At 40.4% G+C, this 26568-nt stretch overlaps 1 long non-coding RNA gene across 1 annotated transcript; it reads left to right on the forward strand.

Annotated features, from left to right (window-relative positions):
* The first annotated feature begins 1943 nt into the window (after positions 1–1943).
* On the forward strand, positions 1944–22532 carry LOC106995161 (uncharacterized). Its single transcript, XR_013412720.1, has 8 exons — positions 1944–4687; positions 4791–5899; positions 6010–7703; positions 8096–8159; positions 8990–9071; positions 10072–10136; positions 10554–10672; positions 20241–22532. It is a non-coding gene; the product is annotated as an uncharacterized LOC106995161 (long non-coding RNA).
* Positions 22533–26568: the final 4036 nt, after the last annotated feature.

The following is a 26568-nucleotide window of genomic DNA, read 5'->3' on the forward strand; positions in this document are numbered from 1 at the left end:
CCAGGGGAATGTGCAGGTGACCAGGTATAATCGGATGTATATCAAATATAACATTTTTCATAATGTGTGTTTCAGGATTCTGTCAGGAGATTATGGTGAGCCCAATAATGGTAGTTGATGTGGGACTGCTGGAATATAGGTAACTGATGTGGTAAGTTTAAATCCCAGCACATCTACTTGATTTTCTGTATCTAGGTAAGTGATTAATGATGTCCCAAATACTCGTTACTGTGTTTGTTTCTTTTTTCTTTATGTATTCAGTGATGAAAAGTTCTTACTAGTAATAGAATCCATGAGTTCTTTCTTTTCACATTTTAGGGGAAATTTGTATAACTTTGTGAGTATTGAGGGATTGTCACAGTAATTCTCATTGTGCTTCCCACCACATTCGTAACCATGGAATCTTTGCAGTTATCCAATCAAGAAATTATGGTCTTTTCTAAAATGGTGTTTACCTTGGTGTACTACAAATATTCAAGTAGAGTTGATGCATCCAGTAATACTGGAAGTAACTAAGGTTAGTTGACAGCATCCTCATAGGAAATAAATTGTGTCCTTTAACATGTATTTTCTAAAGTTTTTTTCAGGTTCCTGTCAAGAGAGCACGGGGAACCTAAGATGGTGGTTAACATGGGACATTGCTGGTGTCCAGGTAAGTGATGATGTGAGCCATAGTGGTGGTGTTGGCCTCTACTTGTTGTTGTCAGTTTTTGGATTTTTTAAAGTATTCAGGTACGAAATGATAATCTCCTTACTATTACTATTAACTATGTTAAGTTTGTTTTATATATTAACGTAAACTTATGTTCAGCCTAGTGAGTGTTGGATTTGCAGGTATCTACGTAATTCTTATGATGTCCTGCTTCTCAGATGTAACCCCGGGACTTCTGGAAGTGTGCAGCGAACAGAATGTGTTTTCACTAACAGCAGTGCAGACCGTAGAATGCTACAAGTAATCAGGTAGAGTTGATGGGTCCTGCCATGGAGGAAGCCGCCAACGTTGTCCTTAGCTGTTCAGGAGGAAAAAATTGTGTGCATAGGAACATTGGTAGCAATTTGTTCTTCAGGTTTCAGTCCAGAGAACATGATGAACTTCAAAATGGTCATTCACAGGAATTCACCTGGTGCCCAGGTAAGTGCTGATATGAGCCTAAACCACAGCACAGGCCATCTGATCTTAGGCCATCTGATCTTCATGTATATAGGTGATGATGGTGTCACATTTTTTTGACTATGTGTTTATCACAACTATTCTGCTAAGCACGAGATAACCCTTAACAATTGGAGGAACCATGAATTTTCACTTTTTTCTTCTGTAGAGAATGTATGCTCAACCCTTTTAGTGATGAAGAACTGCACATATCTAGATAACTATCGTGGTAGTCCTCCTCCAGTAGAATTCATGGGAATTTTAAGAGTGTAGTCAGGAAACGATGTTCTTATCTGACAATGGCACTTCCTTGGAGTACTTCAGATATTCAGATAGAGTTGATGGTTTCTGCATGATGGCAGTGATCAAGGTTATTTTCAGGCATCCTGATAAAAAGGTTGTGTTTTTCGACATGTATCTCAAATTATGCTTTTCAGATGCCTGTCCAGAGATCGCAAAGGACCTAAATATGTTTGTTAACCGGAGACGTTGCTGGTATCCAGGTAAGTGATGATAGGACATTGACTCATGAGAGACCTTCTGAATTTCAGATATCTGAGCAGTTAATGATATCCTTAAGACACATATATTAACATTGTTTTTGGCATGTGTGTAGTTAGAGAATTAGTTCTTAACAATACTAGTAAACATAAGATTCTCCTGTATTCTTATTTAGAGATAACGCATATTCATCACTCAGAGCAACAGATGAATATGCAGGTATCCAGGTAATTTATAGTCTTATCTATCACCAGGTTATTGGTCATTTTGCAGGTATGCCTTCAAGAGATGAAGGAGTTTCTTACCTTGGTTTCAAGTTGGAATTGAGCAGGCATCCAGGTAGCATCGATGGGTCCTGAAATGATACAAGTGACCAAAGGACTTTGCAGGTGTCCAAGTATCTGAAGATATTTACCAAACGCATTTTCCACAATATCAAATGCATTTTCCACAATGTGTTTTTCTGATCCAAGTCAAGGCATCATAGTGAGTCTGTGAAAGGTAATCAAGGAGTTTGTAAAAGGTGGGACATTGCTGGCATCAAGGCAAAGCTGGTGTGGGACAAAAGCACAGCACAGCACATCTGATCATCATGTGCATAGGTAAGTGATGACAGTGCCCCAAGCACCTCTTTATCGCCCTTTCCATGATTTTTTTGCAGGGGTTCAGGAAAGAAATCATAGAACCTGTATCAATTCTAGAAACCATGAGTCTTTGCTTTTCATGTATTAGGGAAAATGTATGGCAAACCCTCTGAGTTTGAGGGATTGCATGTATCCAGGCAATGATCATGGTGATTTTCACTACAGTGGAAACCACGTGATTTTATAGGTTTCCTCTCAAGAAATGATGGTTTGATATGACAACAGTGTTGTCCTTGCAATACTGCAAATGTCCAGGTAGAGTTGATTTGTCTCATACGGATGGAACTCTGCAAGGTTATTTGCAAGTGTCCTTCTGGAAAGCATTACATCCTTCAACACATATTCACATTGTGTTTCAGGTTCCTGTGAAGTAATTGTTACGAAACTAAAAGTGGATGTCAGTAAAGACATTTCTGGTCTAAGTAAGTGATGATGCACACCCTAACCCATCATGAATCATCTGATTTTTTTATATCTAGGTAAGTTTTACCATTTGATTTTTGGTACGTATTCAGGCAAAACATGATAGTATTTTGTTAATTCTAGCAGGCATGTTATCACAGAGTTTGTATTTCACAGAAAATTTACATTTAACCAGGTGAGTGGTCAATGATTTCCATGTGTCCTTGAAAATATCTTGTAGCTCCCCATCAGAGTAGCAACCATGGGATATTATCAGCTGTGCAGTTATCACCACCCATGATGGTGTCTCTAACAAAGATGTGTTGACCTTGAATTAAAGCAAGTGTCTAGGTAGAGTTGATGTGTATTCCAAAATAATGGAAGCATTACAAGGTTGTAGGCAAGTGCCGGGGGAGAACAAGTTGTGACCTGAAGCACATTTGTCTTATATGATTTTTCAGGTTCTTGTCAAAACTATGAGGTGAGTCACATAATGCTCAGTAATGAAACATTGCTTGTAAACAGGTAGTGATAACTGTTTGCTTCCTGTAATGGGGGTAATTACACAATGCAGAGCATTGGATTTTCTAGGTATGTAAAAGGGATCCCTGATGCTTAAGCTACTGTGTATTTTGTAGGTAATCCATTCAGGTTTTTGGGCTAGTTTATAGAGACCAGGTAAGGTTGTATTAACATGTAAAACACCTTGGTATTTTCGGATATCAACTTTATTAATGTTTTACACAATATTAACTTAAACTTGTTTTTCACATTTATGCAGTTAAAAATAAATACGCCTCTAGTAATACAAATAATCAAGAGAATTTATTGCATGTCTTGACAGATAATGAGTAATGAACACTTACAGGGCTACACAAATCCACAGACATCTAGATTAACCGTATTGTGCAACATCATGAAATTAACAACAGGAATTATGCAGGGATCTAATCAAGAAAGTACAAGGATTCTTAAAAGGAGTTTTCCTCTAATTTCTACAAGTATCGAGGTACATTTGATGAATACAAAAATAATAAAAGTGACCAGAAAAGATTGGAGGTATATAGGTAGAATGATATGTGTACCAGTCACACTATTCACAATATATATTTCAGATTTACATTAACATATCATAATAAGCCTATCAAAACTAGGTAACATGGGACATTATTGGCGGAGGTAAGTGCTGATGCGGGCCTAAACTACAGCGTCACAGAGACTAGTTCACTGATGACGTGTCCCTACACGTCTTCCTGCCGTGACTTTTTCCCAGGTATCAGGTGAGAAGTGATTGAGTCCTAACCAGTCTCAGATAGGCTGGGTTTTCTAATTTTCTCTTTCACTGAAAGTGTATGCTGACCCTGTGAGTGTTGAGGGATTGCAGGTAACCAGGTATTTATCACTGTATTTCCCACCCCCACTGCTGCCCCTAGGATTTGTGGAGGTGTCCAGTTGTGAAATGGTGGTTTTCAGCTGTCAGGGTCAACGTAGGATTACTGCAAGTATCCAGGTCTAGTGGTGTGTCCCATAAAGCTGGAAGAACTCAAGGTTCTTTGCTGGAGTCCTGGTGGAAAACCCCGTGTCCTTCTACATATATATCTTCGTGCCTATTTCAGCCCCCTACCATGACATCACAATGAATATGGTAACAGGTCTGGAGGTCAGCACTGATGAGGGCTAAAAGCAACGCATGGGCCACGTGAGGTTCAGCTGTCTAGGAAAGTGATGATGGGTCCATCCTTCCTGTTGTTCCCAAGATTTCGCTTCAGTTGTCCTAGGAAAAAATGGTAAGACTCCCTGGCGTACTAAACCGTGAGTTTTCCCTCTGCATGTGACTAACCTGTGAGTGCAGTGGGACAACAAATACCAGGTAATGATCCGGCTTTCCCAGCCACAGCAGTGACCATGGACATTTTGCAGGTGTCCTGTAGAGAGAAATGCTGTCTTCTGGGATCATGGCCCTGAGCTTGGGGACACTGTCAGCATACAGGTAAGAGTCTTTCAGTGATGGATGTAAGCAGCGTGATTTGTAGGTGTCCTGGTAGAACAGTTTATGTGTTTCTGAGGCATATATCTCAGTGTATGCTTTCCAGGTTCCTGGGAGGAAATCCTGACTAACCAGAGACATGATCAGGGGACATGTCTGCTATCTGGGTAAGTGATGGTGTGTGCTGTAAACTCACCACAGACCATTTGATCTTAACGTATTAGGTCAGTGAGGTTCCTTTCCCTGAACGGTTTACCATGTGATGGGTTTATGGGTATTCCGGTAAGAAAGGGTAGTAGCTCCCCATTCTCCTTGCCATGTGATCCTGTTGTTTTCAGTCCAGGAGAGAACGTATGAGGTATGTACCCTGTGAGTGCTGATTGATTGACACGTGCCAGGGAATTCACATGGCACTGTGCATCACAGGAGTAACCGCGGTGGATTTGCAGAGAAGCGGGCCAGAGAAAATGGCATGTCCTACAATGGCCTAGACCTTGGAGGGCTTGCAAACATCCAGGTACAATTTTGGCTTCCACAATGATGACTGTGTCCATAGACACATTGGTCACATATGTGGTTTTAGGTTCCCTTGGAAAGGTCACAGGAAACCTCTTTGTGCTTGAGCAGAGGACTGTGCCTGTATTTAGGTGGGTGACGGCATGGGCCTAAGCAGGCCATGGACTATCCAATCTTCCCATACACTGATAAATACAGATGACTTTCCGGCTCTTGTCCCTGTCCTGCCATGGTTTCCTCAGCTCATTTTCTATTCTTTATTTTCTGCAGTTATTCAGTTAAGAAATGATGCTTTGCCAACCAAGACTGGTAAGCATTAGTCCTTGCTGTGTTCAACTTTAGGAAATGTGCCTTGAACCTGAGTCCATGTTGACTGAGGGAGATGTGGGTGTCCAGGTAAATTATCCTACTCTACCAGATCACAGGATGGAATGATAGTTCTGACACATCCTCAGTCTGGAGTCAGTAATGGTGCCAGCAGTGGGGTGGAAGTTGGAGTTCTGCCGGGATCTAGGTAAGGTCGACGGTTCCCAGATGACGGCAGTGACCAGGCTGTGTAGTGCGTGTCTTTTTCATCTTTCAGGTACACCAAGTGGCATCCCGGAAAATACCTGTCAGATGCATTTCTTCTGCTGCTGCTAGACATGAAATCAAGGCCGGCCTGAGAATGACCATTCAGGGGCCCTGGATTGTAACCAGGTAATTGATCACATGAGTCCTGTGCCAATATAGACCACCTGAAACTTCAGATTTCCTGGACAAAGAGGACGCTCTCCTTGACACAGTGTTTTTCCCATGGTTTCCTGCAGGGGTCCCGTAAAGTTCTCTTCCTGTAGAGAGGTAAGAGATGTTGTGACATTATCTCATGAAAGACATTCTGTGTTTCCTGCATGTAGGTAAAATTAATGGTGGTTTTGAGTCTGGTAGAGTAACCTTGTGTTTGGCATATGTGTCATTGGGAAAAAATAAGTAGTGATTCCCAATGCCAGTAAGCATGAGATTTTACTGTTTGCTTATTCAGAGGTAAGGCTTTTGTTTGTTTGTTTGTTTGTTTTTTGCAAATTTCACACTCCACACAATAGACAGATATGCCAATGCCCAGGTAGTTGATCATATTGTCTGTCACGCCGATGTGGACTGTGGTGTTTCTGCAGGTATCCCTTGTAGGCTGTAGCCTCAGAGTTCTTGTGTTATCCAGGTAACTTTGATGAGTCGTGAAATGATGCCAGTGAACAAGAGTATTTGTGATTGTCCTTGTAGCACAGGTTGTGGATCAACCACAATATGTCTTTCAGATGTGTGTCAGGGCATCACAGCAGGCCTTTCAATCCTAGGTAATGTGGGCATTGCTGGGTGAGGTAAGTGCCACAGCCTGCAGCGTGGAACTGTCATAGAGACCTAGTTCAGTAATGATGTATCCCTACATGTCTTCCCATCGTGATTTCTTTCCCAGGTATTCGGGAGAGAAATGATTGAGTCCTTACCAATCCCAGATAGGCCGAGTTTTCCCATTTTCTGTTTCACCAAAAGTATATGCGGAACCCTGAGAGTGTTGAGGGATTGCAGGTAACCAACCAGGTATCTATCACTGTGTTCCCCACCCCTGTTCTGCCAATAGGATTTCTCCCAGTGTCCAGTCAAGAAATAATGGATTTCTGCATAGATTTTGACCCTGTATCACTGAAATTGTGCAGATAGATTTGATATGTCCCATAATTGTGGAAGTGGCTAAGTTTATCTGCTGTTTTTCTGCATACCTGCATATCCCTCCCTCACTATAAGACTAAACACATTATAACTAAACTCTAAAAATAATGACTAATGCTTACCAGCATTGGTTGGGAAAATATAATTCCTTAACTAAATACCTGAACAAAATATGGCAACACAAAAATTGGGAAAACCTACATATCTGTAGATCACAGTGGTATTGATCTTGCATTATTACAAGTATCCAGGTAGAGTTATGTGTTCCGTAATGATGGAGTGACCAAGGTTATTTTCAGATGTCGTCTTGGTGGAAATGTTTGTGTCCTTTAGCACATATTTCACAATGTGTATTTCAGGTTTCTGTAGTGAGACCCTGATAAACCTAACAATGGTTGGTACGGCAGACATTTCTGTTATGCAGGCAAGTGATGATGTGTTCTTTAACCACATCATAGACCATCAGATCTTCATATATCTTTTTTTTTTTTTTTTTTTTTTGACAGAGTCTTGCTTTGTCGCCCAGGCTGGAATGCAGTGGGGTAATCTCGGCTCACTGCAGCCTCCACCTCCCATGTTCAAGCGATTCTCGTGCCTCTGCATCCTGAATAGCTGGGATTACAGGTGTGCACCACCACGTCCTGCTAATTTTTGTATTTTTAGAGATGGGATTTTGGCACGTTGGCCAAGCTGGTCTCGAACTCCTGGCCTCAAGCAATCCACCCACCTTGGTCTCCCAAAGTACTGTAATTACAGGTGTGCACCACTGCGCCCGGCCAGATCTTCATATATCTAAGTAAGTGGTATACATTTACCTAAACTTTTTTAGCATGTGATTTTTTCCGTAGGTACTCAGGTAAGAAATGATAGTCTTTACCAACTGTAGCAACCATGTTATCCTGCTGTTTTATATTTTAGAGAAAATGTATGTTTAACTTTGTGATTGTTAAGCTATTTGCTATCCAAGGAATTAACCATGGAGTTGCATGTCATAGTAGCAATTGTGGGTTTGTTTGCAGGTAAGTAGTAAAGAGAAAATGGTATCTCTAACAGTGCTATAGACCTTGGAGTACTGCAAGATTTCAGGTATACTTGATGGTTCTTGCAATGGTGGTAGTGAGTAAGCTTAATTGCAGGGTTCTAGAAAAAAAGCTGTGTCTACACATATTTGTCATAATGTGTTTTTAGGATCCTGTCAAGAAGTCATGGTAAATCTCATCATGATCAAGAACGAGACTTTGCTTGCATCCAGGTAAGTAATGATGTAGGCCTTAAGCAAGCACTCAGAAAACAATCTAATCATCAGATGTATAATTAAGTGTGGATGGTGCCTCTACCTTTTGTGTTACCATGGTTTTTTTGCAGGCATTCAGTTAAGAAATGTTTTCCCCACCAAGGCTAGTAAGCATTAGCCCTTATTATTTTAGAATCTAGATATAATGTGTAGTACCTAACCAAGCTGGGCATAGTTGCATGTGCCTATAGTATGAGCTACTCTGGAGGCTGACGCAGGAAGATCACTTGAGCCCAGGAGGTCGAGGCTGCAGTGAGCTGTGATCACACCACTGCACTCCAACTTGGGTGACAGGACAAAACCCTGTCTCTTAAAAAAATAAAAAATATATAATGTGTGTTTAACATTAGTCTCTAAGGAGGGCTATGCCGGTATCCAGGTGAGTTATCCTACTTTTCCACATTATAATATGACCAATGAGATTTCTAAGTCAAGCGATAATGGTTTCTCTAACATTGGTGTTGATCTCAAAGTTCTACTAAGATCAAGGTAGTGTTGGTGGTTCCTCTAATGAGGAAAATGACTGATACAAGTTGCAGGTGCCCCCTCCTTTTTTGCAGGTAAAACAGCGTGTTTCATTAAACATATTCCTTGTTGAATATGTTTCTTCAGGTACCAGTAGTCATGAAATCATAGTGAACCTAACAATGGTCATTTATGGGTTCTTGGTAGTAACCAGGTCAGTGATAAATTGGGTCTTACCACACTACAGACCACCTGTTGTTCAGATTTTTAGGTAAGTGAGTATGGTCCCTCTAACACAGTGTTACTGTGTTTGTCTTTTTCAGGCTTCCCAAAAGTTGTTTGGTAGTATACAGGCATGAGGTGGTGTGACTCTAGTTCATTAGATGCCTTCGTCTTTTCAGTTATGTAAGTAATGAATGGTGTTTTCAGGACCGTTATATAAACCTTGTTTATGGCGTGTATGCAGTTTAAAAATCAAAGTATCCCTAATAGTAACAGGAACCATGAGTTTTTAATGTATTTTTCTTTTGAGATAATGTGTATATAACACTTGTACTGATAGACATATATACAGGTATCTTGGTATTTTATCATATTGCTCATCACCACATTATTGGCCATGGGATTTTTGGAGGTATCTGTCAAAGAGTGGACGGTGCCTCTTTCTATAGTTTGACTTTGTAGTTCTGCCCTTATCTAGTGTTTATGGGCCCCAAAAGATTCAAGAGACCAAGGGAATTTGTAGTTCTACAAGTAGAATTAGACTAGTACCAAACCCATTTCCCACAACGTGTTTTCCAGGGTATGTCCAGAGATCATGGTGAGCCTATCTATGGTAATTAATATGTGATATTGCTGGTTTTGAGGTAAATGATGATGGAGAGACCTAAACCAGAGCACAGGTTATCTGATCTTCATATAGGTATAATTGATGGTTGTGTCCCTAACACTTGATGTTACCATGATTTCTTTTTAAATATTCAGATAGGAAATTATAGAGTCTTTACCAATTCTCAAAACCATGAATTTGCCCTTTTTATATTTTAAGAAAACATTTGTTTAACTCTTTGAGTGATAAGGAATTGGACATACCAGGTAATTATAATTACTAGTCACAATAGTAACCATGGGATTTTTACAGGTGGCCTAAAACAAATGTTGTCTTATCCAACAATGGTCTTGACCTTGTATTACTACAAGTATCCAGGTAGAGTTGATGTTTTCATAGTGATGGAAGTGACCAAAGTTATTTGTAAGCATCCCTATAGATAGAACACATTGTATCCCTTTATATGTGTGTGTGTGTGTGTGTATACATATAAAGTTATTTGCAAGCATCGCTATAGATAGAACACATTATATCCCTTTATACGTGTGTGTATATATATCATAATGTGTTTTTCAGGTTCCTGTCAAGAGATTATAACAAACCTAACAATGGTCATTATCAGGAGCTGTTTTGGTATCCAGGTTAGTGATGATGTGCACTTTAACATCACAGATCATCTGGTCTTTACATATCTAGATAAGTGATGTTTGTTTGCCTAAACTTGTTTACCATGTTATTTTTTAAAAAACAATTCTAGTAACCATGTTACCCTATTGTTCTGTGTTTTAGAGAAAATTTATTTTTTACACTGTGGGTGTTTTATGAGTTGCAGGCATCCAGGTAATTTTCATATGTTCTGCATCACAGTATTTCCATGGTATTTTTAAAGGTGTGCAGTCAGAAAACGATGGTGTCTTTAACCATGGTATAGACCTCGTATTACAGCAAGTTTCCAGGTAGAGATGTATCCTGCAATGATGGAAGTGAATAAGATTATTTGCAATTGTCCAAGTTGAAAAGGTGTGTCTGTATCACATTTGTCACAATGCGTTTTTCAGGTTCCAGCCAGAAGATCATGTTGAACTTCATAATGACCGTTAATGGGGGCTTTGCTTGTAGACAAGTGATTATGTGGGCCTTAAGCATCCTACAGATCATGGGATCTTCAGATATCTTGGTGAGTATACATGGTATCCCTAACATTTGTGTTATCAGAGGTTTTTTGCAGGTATTCAAGTAAGAAATGATAGCGTCCCCATAAACACTCTGAAGCAATAAGCCTTTCTGTTTGAGTTTAGGTATGTGTTTAACCTTAGTAGTGACTACAATATATTCAGGTATCCAAGTAAGTTACAATTTTGTCCAACACCTATATATTGACCATGACTTTTTTTTGCAGTTATCTTGTCAAGACGAGAATATGCCTCTAACTAGGTTGTCGACCTGGAACACCTGAATGTTTCCAGGTAGATTTGAAGGGCCCCATAATTATCAAGTAACCATAGAATTTTGCAGGTGTTCGTATAGTACATGCATTCTTAACACAATTTTTATCATGATTTTTTTAAAGATTCGATTAAGAGATGATGGTGCTTTCTCTACTGTGGTTAAGGCCCATATCATCTCTTAACTGATTCCAGCAAAATCACAAATGAAATATTATTGTTAGTTGATCCATCATCTCTTGATTGCTGTTTTTGCAGATGTCCACTCAAGAGTTACTGGTGTCTCTAACTACAGTGTTGATCCTAGATACTTGCTAGTATCTAGGTAGATTTTATGTTTTTTTTTTAAGTTTATAGTGCCCATAGAATTTTCAGGTGTCCAGGTTATAGGTTTGTCCTTAAGCACTGTTGTCTCTTTGGGTTTTTGTAAATTCCAATTAAAAGATTATTGAAAGCCTCCCTATGGTACTGAAGGCAAGATTTTGCTTGCATCCAAATACAAGATGATGTTAGTACCAAAGCTGATATCCAGGTAAGCAATACACGTGTTCTTAAGCCAACATAGTGACCAAATTTGTTTGCTAGTATTCTTGTAAGTTATGTTGACTAACCACCATAGCGACCAGGGAAATTTTGCAGATATCCTGTTAAGCTATGAAGATGCCTGTAACTAAGGTGTTTTCCTCGGAAATGCGCAGGCATCCAGATAAGAGTTGATGGTGTCCCTAATCAAGATCATGACCACGGGATTTTGCAGTTAGGCAAGGAATGATGTGCCCCTACTGTGATGTTTATTTTGGCCCTTTTAGGTGATCAAGTTAGAGATGGTGTTTATCTAATACATTAGCAACCATGAGGTTTTTGCAAGTATCTAATTAGAAGATGATGGTGTCTGTATATACAGTGCTGACCTCTGAATTTTGCATGTATCCAGATAAAAGTTGTTCTGTCCCTTACCATGTTAGTGGTCTTAGGATATTTTAGTTGTCCAGGTAAAGAGCGACGTGTCCTTAACAACATTAGTTACCATGCGATATTGCATGTGTCCAGTTAAGAGATGATAGTGGCCCTAACCATGGTACTGACCATGAATTTTTGCAATTTTCCGGGATATAGATAGTGTTTCACTAGCTTCAGTATTGACCATGTGGTTTTGCAGCCATCCTAACAAGAAATTATGTATCCACAATTCTGTTTTTTATCCTCAGATTTATTTAGGTATTCTGGAAAGGGATAATGGTGTTCCTAACATTTATTGACCGTAGGCTTTGCAGATACCCAGCCAAGAGATGATGGTGTCTCTATCAATGTTGGTGTCCATGGGAATGAAAGAAAAATGGAATTTTTTGTCAACTCTATATTTTATTAAATTAATTCTAACATTAATATTACATACTATTCAGTCCTTTTTTTTTTTTTTTTGAGACAGGGTCTCGCTCTGTCACCCAGGCTGGAGTGCAGTGACTCAATCATGGCTCACTGCAGCCTCGACCCCCTAGGCTCAAGCAATCATCTCACCTCAGCTTCCTGAGTGGCTGGGACCACAAGTGTACACCACTATACCCAGCTAATTGTTGTATTTTTTGTAGAGACAGAGTTTCATCACATTGCTCAGGCTGGCCTTGAACTCCTAGGCTCAAGCAATTCATCCTCATCAGCCTCCCAGAGTTCTGGGATTACAGGCATGAGCCACTGTGCCCGGCCCACAGTCATGTTTGATTATATCCATTTCTTTCTGTTTGATTTCTATGCAATGACATTTGTACTCGGAGTCTTAAGCTCATGTTTATTAAATATTTTAACATCTAAGAGTTACCAATATAGACATACATTACGTAAAATGTGGTTTTTCCTAAAGAAAACTAGGCTGTAGATACAGTCATCAGTTAGAGGGTTAAAGGAGCCAAGGAAGAGGAATACTGGTGTGCATACTATGGATAAAAACATTTGTACTGTCACCCTTCTGATATAAATAGATACTAGGTGATATGTTAGAAAAAATATGTGAAACTCAGTGTAGATTAATGAGGGACTCGAATAGCTCTTATTCAGTTATTAATTTGGTTATTAACTTATTTAAATTACACCATTGAACATAGCAAATAAGAGCTGGATAAGAACTTGATGATCAGCTAGTGCAACACCAGCGTGAATGAGAGCCTGCATGCAGAGAGGTTAATCACGGTCACAAGTTGCAGTGACGAGTACTCTTTCCACTATCCTACTTTCTTTTTTTTTTTTTTTTTTTTTTGAGATGGAGTCTTGTTCTGTTGCCATGCTGGAGTGCAGTGTCGCCATCTCGGCTCACTGCAACCTCCACCTCCTGGGTTCAAGCAATTCCCCTGCCTCAGCCTCCTGAGTAGCTGGGACTACAGGCACGTGCCACCATGCCCAATTAAGTTTTTGTATTTTAGTAGAGAAGGGTTTTCACCATGTTGACCAGGATGGTCTCAATCTCCTGACCTCATGATCCACCCGCCTCAGCCTCCCAAAGTGCTGGGATTACAGGCGTGAGCCACCACGCCCGGCCTCTATTTTCTTTATTGAAAACCTGAGACCAATTGAAAAGCAATAAAACAAGTGTTCAAGAGCTTCTTTAAATCAATACATTTCAGGAAATATATATCCAATTGGTCAGACTCCCCATCATGCACTTTGCTTTTTTGTTGAAATTCAAAGTAAAACTTTCTTTAAGGAAGCCTGGGTCTCAGTCTTAAACCCCCAGCTATAAATGTCTCCAACAAAGGGGAAGGGAAGCAGCCTAGTCTGAATTTTAATTCAGCCAAGTGGGAAACCCATGACCTTCCATTCTCCTCTGATTTTACCATTCTTCTAGGATCCATTTCACAACTATTATTCATCTGGGTGTGGAATCACTGCTTTGTATTTCAACACCATTGAAAATATGTCAGACCAAGACCCATATAGTATAATTCTGCTGGAAAAGAGAAGTTAAAGGGGTTGACCTGTAATAATAGATTAAGATAATTATGGAAAAAGAAGGTTAAAGAAATGAGGGTTTAAAAAACTTTCAACAAGTTGCTCTCACCTCTGGGCCATCCACATAGTAGGCACTCAATATGTGTCGAAGTAAATGAATGCTTCTTTATGGATTGGCTCATTCAACGACCATTCTTTCTTTCAGTGTGCGATGGAAAGAAAGCTATCAGCTTCATTCCTTAGACTTCCTGTGTGAGCATGATTTAGGTTCCACCATCAGATGTTCACATGTAACCTCTATTGGAACTAAGCCATGGGTAGAAAGGCAGGGGAGTGGACATATATTTTACTGGCATGGATTATGGCAGGGGTACCATGGTTCTGGCTAGATATGTTTGAGGAGCTTGGAATTCATAAAACAGAGGCAAGTCAGAGCTAGAGATGTAGCTTAGGGTCAGATATGTTAAAGAAAACATTCTTTGATTTTTCCATTTTTGCCTTTTAATTTTTGAAAATTTTACATATAATGTCACAGGGATAAAACAAATTGAAAAAGAAAAAACCAACCATTATACCATCTCTAAAATATATAAACACTTTATTTTTCCCTGTTATCAGTCATTACCCACATTTATACATATCATCTAGGGAACATAAGGTTCATATAATTTTCTGATTTCTTTCCCTTAAAATGACATTGTAAATATATACACTCATATTAAATATATGGAAAAATGCAAAAATGACAAGGAAAATTTAAACGTGTAAATCTATGCATATAGAAGTCATTTGTTCATTTAACAGTAAGTACCTATAGGTAGTAGGTACAGTTCCCTGCTTTGATGATCAACAGTGAAGAAGCCACACAAAGTTCATGCCCTGAGGAAGATTACATTCTCTAATGGGTTCAGCTCCAATGATCCATACATTCTTGTGTCCCTGGGAGAGTCTCACCTTATTTCGTTGTCTCATTATAATTATTAATAGCTCTCACTCTCAAGGGTGTCTCAGTTTGGATAATACATTACATAGTCACCCTGGACATAATAGAGAATATAGAGGTGAAGACATATATTAACTACAGAGTAATAAGTGCTATAAAAATATCCTTTCCAGCTGGACACTGAAGATGAAAAAATAGAAATTTGAATTTATTTAAATTAAAAATAAATACCCGAAAGTAAGGTGACAGTAATTTGGGAAAAGGACTTCTTTCATTTGGGTGGTCAGGGCAGTTCTCTCTGAGGGGAGGAAGGAATGAATGAAAAGAAGGAGCCAGTCGGATGAAGAGTGAAGGGGTAAGCATTGTAAGAACAGCAAGGGGAAGCAACATGTCCAGAGGACAGAGAGAGGCAGTGTGGGTGAAGGGCAGTGTGCAGGGATGAAAGTGGCCCAAGGGGAGGCAAAAGCTAGGTTTTTAAGGCCCTGCCTGTTGTGAGGAGGAGCTTGGGTTTCCTTTGAAATGCAATGGACAGTCTTTAAAAGACAGCAAAGTGACCTCACTCACTTGTCTGTGCCAAATGTATTCAAACCCATAGGCCAGCAAATCACTCTCTGATGAAGCTCTCATATTTAAAAATACTGTGGCTCCTCTAATAAAGCCACAGACACCAGGACTCTATGGAAAAGTATGTTTTTTACCAACACTGGAATGAATGATAAATTATTACATGACTTCAAGCTTAACATGAAGCTTAAAGTTCTCAGAAGCAGACGTATTTATAACTTTTTCCCCTAAAGTATTGAAAGATAAAGTGCTGAATTTTAGAACTTTATAACAGACTCATAAATAAATGCAAGGCTTTATGAGTTTTATCAAGCTCTCCTCTTGTCATCAGTGACGTTAGTGAAGGACTATACAGTTTAAAGGTAGTTGGGACAAGTCTCCAGACAAGGGAGTAGCGATTTGGGACTAACTAACTGAAGAGGGAGGGAAGGGCAAGACGCCAGAAATCTGGTGGAGGACCTTGGTAGTAGGTATTCCAGCAGCTTCCAGATTCTTTCTGTGGCAATTTAAAGAGATGCAGCTCAGAAGTGCAACTCTATCCTGCTAGGCTTGGTCTTCTAAGGCCCCAGCACTTGGCCGCACAGGTTATGCACCACACCAGGATGCCAGGCTGTAGAAGCTAGATCAAGGGCCGAATTCCAGGTCACACCCTGCTCACCAAACCATGCCAGCTCAAAGGAAGGGACACCTCCTCAATTCAGCTCTGCTTTACCTCTCTGCTTATGAATTCTAAGCTCCTGATACACATCTGGTCAGAACCATGGTACCCCTCCACAATCCACGCCAGGAACATGGATGTCTACTCCCTGCCTTTCTTCCCATTGTTTGGGGACTTTTCCTTAGTTCAGCTGAAGACAGGGTCCTTGTCATACTGCCACAAAAATTTAGGCTTGCAGATGATTTGAAGGGTGAGTAGGGCAGGGTTTTATTGGGTGAAAAGGAAGAAAAGGAGAGACACCTAGCGAAGCAGGAGAGTGTGCTTCCTGCCCGTGGGCTTCCCAGGTACCACCAAGGAAGAGGAGGGGCAAGGCTCCTCTCCCCTGCAAAAGCTGGAACTTCTGTGGCTCCACCCCACACTCCTTCCAGTGTGCAGGTAGGTCAGAGGCTCTGCCAGGGAGCCCTTCCCACCTGGCTGTCTCACCATGGCTCTGGGAAAGGTCTGTGCCCAGAGGGGATTCTTTTCTATACGACACAAAGGCTTTGTGCTCAGCAGTCCTGTGTTTAGGACATTTCCTGGGCTTTATGGCCTCTGACCAGTCATCCTTTACTGTCTAAATCTCTTAGCAGATGCACACTCACCAGCTAGCCAATTCTGTCTCCTGGTTCTCACCCTGGATATGAGCCTGTGTTGATTTCTTGTTTCAGCAACATCCGGGGCATAAAACAACATTTTTCATTATTTACCCACGTAAATAATCAGTTGCTGGAGGCTGCTCTGGAAAGCAGGACACATACAGCACACATAGGAATGAATCCATCCAGCACTGCTCCTCCTTGGAGCCAGGAGTCCCACTGGGGCCTCCATCATCTCTGTCACCATTTGGTACTTTTGGTTCTTTCTGTCTCCCTCAGGACTAGTTAAGACAGCTAATGTGTGGATGCAGTTTCGAAAACAATACTTTTCATAGCAGTGGTTTGAGCTAATGGTGTTTTTCATCTCAAAAATGTTTTACAAACATTAATTAAGCTTATGTAGCTCCCTGATGGGCTTAGGCAGAGAGAATGCCCAGAGAGAGAGAGTTTCCGCTTTTCCTCCAAGCCACAGAAAGTCCTCACGGAACCAGAAGGCCTGGGACTTCAGCCCAACAGTCCTTTGCTTGAAGAGGACTTAACATACCTTTAAAACTTTCCTGATGCTCAGAAAATGAAGTCTTCGTGATGCTTCATAAAATGAAATCCCTTGGAATGCTTTGGGTTTTTTTGGGGGGAGGGGGTTTGTTTTGTTTTGTTTTTTTTGACGGAGTCTCGCTCTGTCATACCCAGGCTGAAGTGCAGTAGTGCGATCTCGGCTCACTGCAACCTCTGCCTCCTGGGTTCAAGCGATTCTCCTGCCTCAGCCTCCCAAGTAGCTGGGATTACAGGCACCCATCACCACACCCAGCTGATTTTTTGTGTTTTTGGTTGAGACGGGGTTTCATCATGTTGGACAGGCTGGTCTTGAACTCCTGACCTCAGGTAATCTGCCCACCTCAGCCTCCCAAAGTGCTGGGATTACACGCGTGAGCCACCGCACCCAGCCCCCTTGGAATGCTTTGTAAAATGAAGTCCAGCCTAGTATAAATCACCTGTCAGAAAGTATTTTTTGTTTATTGTTGTGGCAAAGTGTGTATCTATTGATAAATACTTAGTGAAGCAGGAAAATAGAAACTGCAAACCTAAACCAATTCAATAAAACATTACTTATTTCTCAGTAGGAAGAGGGAAAAAAAACTAGTAAGCATGAGTAAGAAGAAGGAAGGATGTGAGAGAATAGGAGATTCTTAAAGGCATTCTTTTCATTTCCTTTTTCTGATGCAGAAATCCAAACAAAATCTTTAGAAGAAACACCTGGAAAAATAGTATCTCCACTTTTAAAATGCAGAAATACAGGCATAATACAATGGCGAAATTTATTCATGGTCATTCTCATCTAAATCAATGGTTCTCAACCAGGTGCTATTTTGCCCCCCCCCCCCCGCCCCGCCCCCAGGACATCGTTTTACAATGCCTAGACATTTTCGGTTGTCACCACTTGGGGAGGCGGCGTAAGGGTGGGCAAGTGGAGTGATACCGGCATCTAGTGGGTAGAGGATAAGGATGCTGCTATAAACATTGTACAATGCACAGGATAGCTCCCATCACAAAGAATGCTCTGGCAATGGTGCCAAGGTTGAGGAACCCTATTCTAAATCATTACCTTGTCAGAGATGTGTCTCCAAATCAAGCCGGAGTTTGTGGTATGTCATCCACACAGTTGACTCCAACCCACCCAACTCCAAGCAGGCTCAACATGGGGATGTTTCCCACTACTTGCTCTAGGATACCTTCATTAGGCCTGGAGACCCAACCTGTGCACAGACTCTAAACTCAAACATGTACCTAGCTGCATTATTGATTTTCTCACACAATCATGGCCATGCTTATATTTTGAAGTGATCCAGGATCCTTTTACTTTTTCTTCTAGTTCATTGAGGTGTAATTGACAAACAAAAATCTTATATATTCAAGCTTTACAATGTGATGATTTGATATAGGCATACACGGTCAAGTGTTTATCACAAATTAACACGTCCGTCGCCATATCTAGTTATCATTTGTGTGTGTGTGTGTGTGTGTGTGGTGAGGACACTTAAGATCTACTTTTAGCAGATTTCAAGTAAACAAGAATGTGTTATTAACTATGATCACCATGCTGTATGTTAGATCACCAGAACTTACTCATTTTATAACCGAAAGTTTGTACCCTTTGACCAACATCTCCCCATTTTCCTCACCTCCCAGCCCCTGGCATACTACCCTGCTTCTATGAGCTTGACTTTTTTTAGATTCCACATATAAGTGAGAATGTAGGAAAGTTTAAATTTTTCCCCTGAAGTTTCAATCATTTGAGTTTATAAAACAAACTGATAATAGATTATCAGGAAAAACAGGCATACAGATTTTATTGTGTGCACATGTGTATGGAAGTCATACAAATTATAAAAACTCAAAGAAATGGCCAGAGGGTTGACACTTTTATACCATCTTGAGGTTACAGCAAGAATGAGGGCTTGGATTATAGCAAAATGGGTTATGGTGGCAAGACAGGTTATGGAACTGAGAGAAGAGGAGGCCTGGCTAGTAAAGGTGGTCTTGTTATGCAGATGAAATCTTACAGGAATAGGCCCTCAGAGAGAAGAGATGGGAGCCTGTGATAAATGTTTCTACAGGGCCTTTAAAGTGTCAGACTCCCAGGTGATCCTTCCTAGATCTAGGGGCAGAAAGTGGGGTGGTGTTTCAAAGAATACCTGATAGCCATCTGTTGTTTACTTCACTTTACTCCCTCTACAGTTGCAAATCGCCTTCACACAAGATAGTTTTGCAGGCCACCTCTGTCGGCAGGCCCTCTGAACAGCCACCTCAAAATATGTCAAAGTACATATATTAATTTTTTTTAAATTTCAGTACCTTTAGGGGTACAAGTGGTTTTCAGCTAAATGGATGAATTGCATGGTGGTAGTCTGGGATTTTAGTGCATTCATCACTTGAGTAGTGTACATTGTATCCAATTTGTAGTTTTTCATTCCTCATCCTCCTCCTACCTCCCTTCTGAGTCTCCAATGTCCTTTATACCTGTATGCCTTTGCATACCCGTAGCTTAGCTTCTACATATAATTGAGAATTTTGTTTTCCATTCCTTAGTTAACCTCTCTTAGAATAATGGTCTCCGCTTCCACTCAAGTATATATACATATATATATCACATATTCTTTTTCCACTCATTGGTTGATGGGCACTTAGGCTGATTTCATTCCTTTGCAATTGTGAATTGTGCTGCAAAAAACATATGTGTGCAGGTGTCTTTTTTATATAGTGACTTTTTTCCCTTTGGAAAGATACTCAGTAGTGGGATTGCTGGATTGAATGGTAGATCTTTTAGTTCTTTGAGAACTCTCCATACCTTTTTCCATTAGAGGTTGTGCTAATTTACATTCCCACCAGCAGTGCATAAGCATTCCCTTTCTACCACATCCATGCCAACATCTATAGTTTTTTTGAGTTTTTAATAATGTCCATTCTGGCTGGGGTAAGGTGGTATCTCACTGTGGTTTCGATTTGTGTTTCCTTGATGATTACTGATGTTGAGCAGTTTTTCTTTTCTTTTTTTGAAACAGAGTCTCGCTCAGCCGCCCAGGCTGGAGTACAGAGGCACTATCTCGGCTCACTGCAACCACCGTCTCCCGGGTTCAAGAGATTCTCCTGTCTCAGCCTCCCAAGTAGCTGGGATTACAGGCACCCGCCATCATGCCCAGCTAATTTTTGTATTTTAGTAGAGTCAGGGTTTCACCATGTTGACCAGGCTGGTCTTGAACTCCTGACCTCAGGTGATCCACCCACCACGGCCTCCCGAAGTGCTAGGATTACAGGTGGGAGCCACTGTACCTGGCCGAGCATTTTTTGATGTTTGTTTGTCATTTGTATATCGTCTTTTGATAAATATCTATTTGTGTCATTTGCCCACTTTTTAATGGATTATTTGCTTTTTCTTGCTGATTTCTTTGAGTTCCTTGTAGATTCTGGATATCGTTCCTTTGCAGGATGCATGATTTGCAAATATTTTCTCCCATTCTGTAGCTTCTCTGTTTAATCTGATAATTTTTTCTTTTGCTGTGCAGAAGCTTTTTTGTTTAATTAGGTCCTATTTGTTTTTGTTGCATTTGCTTTTGGGGTCTTAGTCATAAATTCTTTGCCTAGGCCAGTGTCCAGAATAATTTTGCCTAGGTTTTCTTCTAGAATTTGTATGGTTTCAGGCCTTAGATTTAAGCTTTTAATCCATCTTTGTTTGTTATTTTTGAGACAGGGTCTCACTCTGTTGCCCAGGCTGGAGTGCAATGGCACAATCACATTCACTGTAGCCTCGACCTTCCCAAGCTCAGGTGATCCTCCCACCTCAGCTTTTGTATTTTTAGTAGAGACAGGATTTTGCCATGTTTCCCAGGCTGGCCTTGAACTCATGGGCTCAAGCGATCCGGCTACCTTGGCCTCCCAAAGTGCTAAGATTACAGGCATGAGCCACTGCACCGGGTCAAGCTATTAATCCATCTTGAGTTAATTTTCTTATATGGTGAGCAATAGAGATGCATAATATTTTGTTGTGAGATATTTTGGTTTCTTTCAGATCATACAGTAACTGTTTGTGTCTAGTTTATTTCACTTATAATGTTTCCCATATGAATGGCAGGATTTTCTTCTTTTTTATGATCAAATAGTATTTCATTGTTTTTATTTTATTTATTTGTTTATTGACACAAAGTCTCACTCTGTCACCCAGGCTGGACTGCAGTGGTGCAATCTCGGCTGACTGCAACCTCTGCCTCTCAGGTTCAAGCAATTCTTGTGCCTTAGCCTCCCGAGTAGCTGGGATTACAGGTGCCCGCCACCATGCCTGGCTAATTTTTGCATTTTTAGTAGAGACAGGGTTTCGCCATGTTGGCCAGGCTGGTCTCGAACTCCTGGCCTCATATGATCTGCCTGCCTCGACCTCCCAAAGTGTTGGGATTACATGAGTGAGCCACCACACCTGGCCTCATTGTATTTACATACCACGTTTTCTTTATTCATTCATCCATTGACAGATACTTAGGTTGTGTCCATATTTTGGCTATTATGAATAATGTTGCAATGAACATGGAGGCTCAAGTATCTCTTGGAGATACTGATTTCATTGTAATAGCAGACACATAGATCAGTGGAACAGAATAAAAAGCCCAGAAACCCACACATGTACAGTCAACTAGTCTTTGATAAGGGTGCCAAGAATACATGATGGGAACAGAACAATCTCTTTAATAAATGGTTTTGGGAAAACTAGATACCCTCATGCAAAGAATGAAACTGGGCTTTTATCTCACATTATATGCAAAAAATAACTCAAAATGGATTAAAGACCTAAAACCGTAATACTCCTAGAAGAAAACACAGCGAAAGCCTTCCTTGACATTGGCAGCGATATTTTTAGATAAGACCCCCAAAACACAAGCAACATAAGCAATGAACACGTGAGACCACATCAAACTAAAAAGCTTCTGCACAGCAAACGAAACAGTCAACAAGGTGAAACGGCAACCTCCAGGCTCCTTTTATTCAGAAAGGCATATACATTTCTGCTCAAATACTTTGCCAGTTCATTTTATTTGAGTAGAAACAAAGTCAAATGCCGCATAAAGGAAAGCCCCCTCTAATGAACCCTCTGAAGCACATCATGTTAACTTTCCCATGCTAACTAATGTTGAGAAAGGGGAAGCTTTGCATTTTTTCCTTTGCCCCTTGTTACAAAATCATCTGTTGACCTACAACCTGCGTTCTGCTTAAATGATCATGTGTGGTGATCTTTAGAAAATGCAGTAGAGGAGAGAAAGGGGTCACAAGGGAAAAAAGATAGATATAACTTAAACTGCATGCATAGAAACCCCCTTTTTTCTTTACAAGTTTTACTATGAAGCAAAAATATTGAGAGATAGTAACTTCAATAAAAATTACAATCAAGTTAAACGATCTGGTGCATTCATCACTTGAGTAGTGTACATCCCTGTTTGTATTTTTCATTTCATTTCCATTAAGATTTAGTACACAACCTAAAATACAAAGACAACTAGGACAAAAGTGCTGCCTTTGAGTTCAGTTAACCATGGGAAATAAGTAATAAAACAACTCAGACAGGAAGTATAATGAAGGTTACCAGGGACTGGAAGAGGGGGGAAGAGTTATTGCTTAGTAATAGAGTATTTGGGGTGATGAAAAAGCTTTGGAAACAGATCATGGTGATGGTTTTACAACTTTGTGAATGTAACTAATGCCACTGAGTTGTACACTTAAAAATGGTTAAAATCACAAATTTTATGTTGCACATATTTTATCACAATTTCTAAAATCAGAAAACCTTCAACTATCTGTGAAGTGTGACAACAGCTATAGATGAGATACACGTTAAAGATCTTGAGTAAATAAGAGAAATAATCTTTTAAAAACAAAATGTATTGAGTTTCTACTTTTTCTTAGGCACTCTACTAGGCACTTAATATTCAGTGTCTCAGTCTGGCTCCAAGAAGCAGACACCAAGATGAAACTAGAAATTGAACGTGCAGCTGGGCTCAGTGGCTCACACCTGTAATCCCAGCACAATGGGAGGCCGAGGTGGGAGGAACACATGAGCCTAGGATTTGAAGACTAACCTGGGCGACATAGCAAAACCCTGTCTCTATAAAAACAAAACACACACACAGTTAGCTGGGTGTGGTGGTGCATGCCTGTCATTCCAGCTACTCAAGAGGCTAAGATGGGAGAATCACTTCAGCCCAGGAGATCAAGGCTGCAGTGAGCCATGATTGTACCACTGCACTCCAGCCTGGGCAACAGACTGAGACCCTGTCTCAAAAAAATTTAAAAAAAGAGAAGAGAGAGAAATTGGGTGTGCTAGAGATGTATTGGGAGAAACACCTGTGCAGGATAAAGGGGACTACAGGCATGGGACACCACACCTGGATAGTATTTGTATTTTTTTGCAGAGACGGGGTTTCACCATGTTGCCTAGGCTGGTCTTGAACTCCTGGGCTCAAACAGTCCTCCCGCCTTGACCTCCCAAATTGCTGGCATTACAGGCATTATAGGCATCAGCCACTGGACCCAGCCAGATTGTTCTTAAAAATATAATTGTATTTTTGAAAAAAAAAAAAGTTTAATCTTTCATTGTCAAAAATGTGGAAACTATGGGAAGTAGTAAAAATAAAGTCAAAGAGATTACTTATGTTTATTTTATATATATATATAATAGACTGCTCCATGCATTCTAGGCCTTTATATGCTCTGGGGCTTTGTCTTTTTCACCTGACCTATTATCAGCAACAATTTGTGTTCTTACGTATGATACAGTATTCTTTGAAGGCATGGTTTGTAATGGCTGCATATTGTTCATAGCAACAATAATTGTTTTAAGGACAAGGTGAAGCACACCAGAAGGAATTCTTTAATTCACTTATTTTAAAGTACTATTTATTGAGTACTTACTACATGTCAGGCACTGTTTGAGGCACTAGGAAAACAACTGTAACAAAATAGATAAAGTCCCAATATCTATCAACAGGTAATTGAATAAGCAAATTGTAGTGTATCCATAGAATGGAATATTATTCAGCAATAAAAAAGAACTAATTACTGATACATACAACATGGATGAAACTCAAAAAGTTTATGCTAAGTGAAAAGAGTGACACCAAAGACTACATATTGTATGATTGCATTTATATAAAAATCCAGATAATTCAAAGAAGTCTACAGTGACAGAAAGCAGATCAGTGATTGCCAAGTGGGAGGACACAGAGGGAGAAAAGAAGTATAAGGGACATGAGAAACCTTTTGTGAGTGATGTGTTCATGAATGTGTACATATGTCAAAACTTTAAATATGTGCAGTTTACTGTGTGTCAATGATACCTCCGTAGAGCTGTTTAAAAAGTGTTGGGAGTACAGTGAGGGCTAAAGAAGTGGTAGATAAGCATTCTGAGCAGAAGGAAAAGCACATGCAAAGAAATAGAGGCATTTTGTTTAATATGCCCACAGGACTTACCATCTATGAGGCAATGTTCCAAGAGTTGTATAAATATTACTTCATTTTATCCTAACAACATCCCTGTGAGATAAATACTATTAATGCCATCTTTATTTTGCAGATAAATTGAGGCACAGAAATAGTAACTTGCCCAAAGGAACAGTAATTGTCAAAGCTGGGCTTTGAATCCAAGAGCCTAGGTCCAGAGTTCGTAGTCTTAATTACTACAACATGCTGCCTCTACATGTCTGGGAACATATTTGGTAATATCTTTGTGTATATTTGAAAAGTCACATGACTATAGCCAAAAGTGAAGAGGGAAGAGAGGGAGAGGAAGACCTTAGAAATGCAGGTTGAGGTAGATTAATTTAAGTATGTGAAGTTCAGGCCATATGTTGGAACCCTTCTGAGTGATATCTTTATTTTGAATGGATTTTTCCATTCATTATCAAAGGCTAATTATATCCTCAATGGAATACATCTGAAAGCAAATTTACCACCACCCTTATAAAGGACTTAGTCCTGAATGCACAAATTGATCAGATAATCCCCAAGTAGCTTAAGAATTAGGTGACATTATTCATAAAAAGATACATGTTCCCTTTCAAAGCACACATTCACACCTTTTTTTTTTTTTTTTTTTTTGAGACAGAGTGTTGCTCTATCGCCCAGGCTGAAATGCAGTGGTGCGATCTTGGCTCACTGCAATCTCCGCCTCCCGGGTTCAAGCAATTCTGCTTCAACCTCCCGAGTAGCTGGGACTGCAGGGGCATGCCACCAGGCTAGGCTAATTTTTTGTGTTTTTAGTTGAGACGGTTTCACCGTGTTAACCGGGATAGTCTCGATCTCCTGACCTTGTGATCCGCCCTCCTTGGCCTCCCAAAGTGCTGGGATTACAGGCATGAGCCACCTTGCCCAGCCAGGCTTCCTTTTATATCCACTTGGGGAGATGCAGATAGAAGGAGAAAGACCGAAGCACAAAGCCTCCCTATCAACAGTTACAGAACTGCTGTTGCTTTTCTCTCTGGCTTTAACAGAGATCACCTACAAAATCTTATTTGGGAAAGCTGAATCTGGCTGCCAAAAAATCCAGGGCTTGAAGCTAAATCTCTAAGGTCATGGATTGTCTTACTATGCACTCCATGCCAGTCAGAACTCACTGATGTGTAGAGACAGCTCACATCTTACCATTTCACAAACTTCATCAACAGCACATCTATCTCCCCAGGGCTCTGCACATTGCCAGAGAATCCCATCACCCTGAATTATTTCCCTTCTCTCGCCTTCCTCCTTCCTTCATTCTAGACCCTCTAACTGCTCCGTAGACTCCCGTAGACTCTTAACCAAGCCCCACTCCCAAAGAACTGGTTTCCACAGATGCCTTGGAGACAGTATTCCCAATTCCACAGTAGATTACAGTTTTTTTGTTTCATTTTGTGTTTATCGGCAAAATGACATATAGGTCATTTCAACTTGTGGAAAATTCCTGATCCACTACAAGTATATTCAAATAAATCTTTCAGAAGTAGGAAATCTTGTTACAAGCTATCCTCATGCACAGTGAACAGGGAAAGGAAGTGGCTAGAACAAGAAGTCTGCTGCAAGGGAGAAATCCAGACTGCTAGTTCTACCACGTCACCAACTTTCTGTGGACTCACAGCAAGGGAATTCTTCCAAGAGCTCAATTTCCGCATGTGTAGAATAAGCTGAGGAGGGTGGGCGAGGGTCTTGGGACCTCCCCTAATCTTCATTGCATGGCCCTGGTGCATTTACTATGGGAAATGAGAATTCAGGCTCTGTCTCTGCCCCACCTATGGTAGATGTATGGTCCCTCAAGTCTCCCTTCACCTCAGTAGTCCCATTCATCCAGGCACATCTAGAAGACCAAAATACTATTAC

The sequence above is a fragment of the Macaca mulatta genome, chromosome X, assembly GCF_049350105.2.
Source record: "Macaca mulatta isolate MMU2019108-1 chromosome X, T2T-MMU8v2.0, whole genome shotgun sequence".
Lineage (NCBI taxonomy): Eukaryota > Metazoa > Chordata > Mammalia > Primates > Cercopithecidae > Macaca > Macaca mulatta.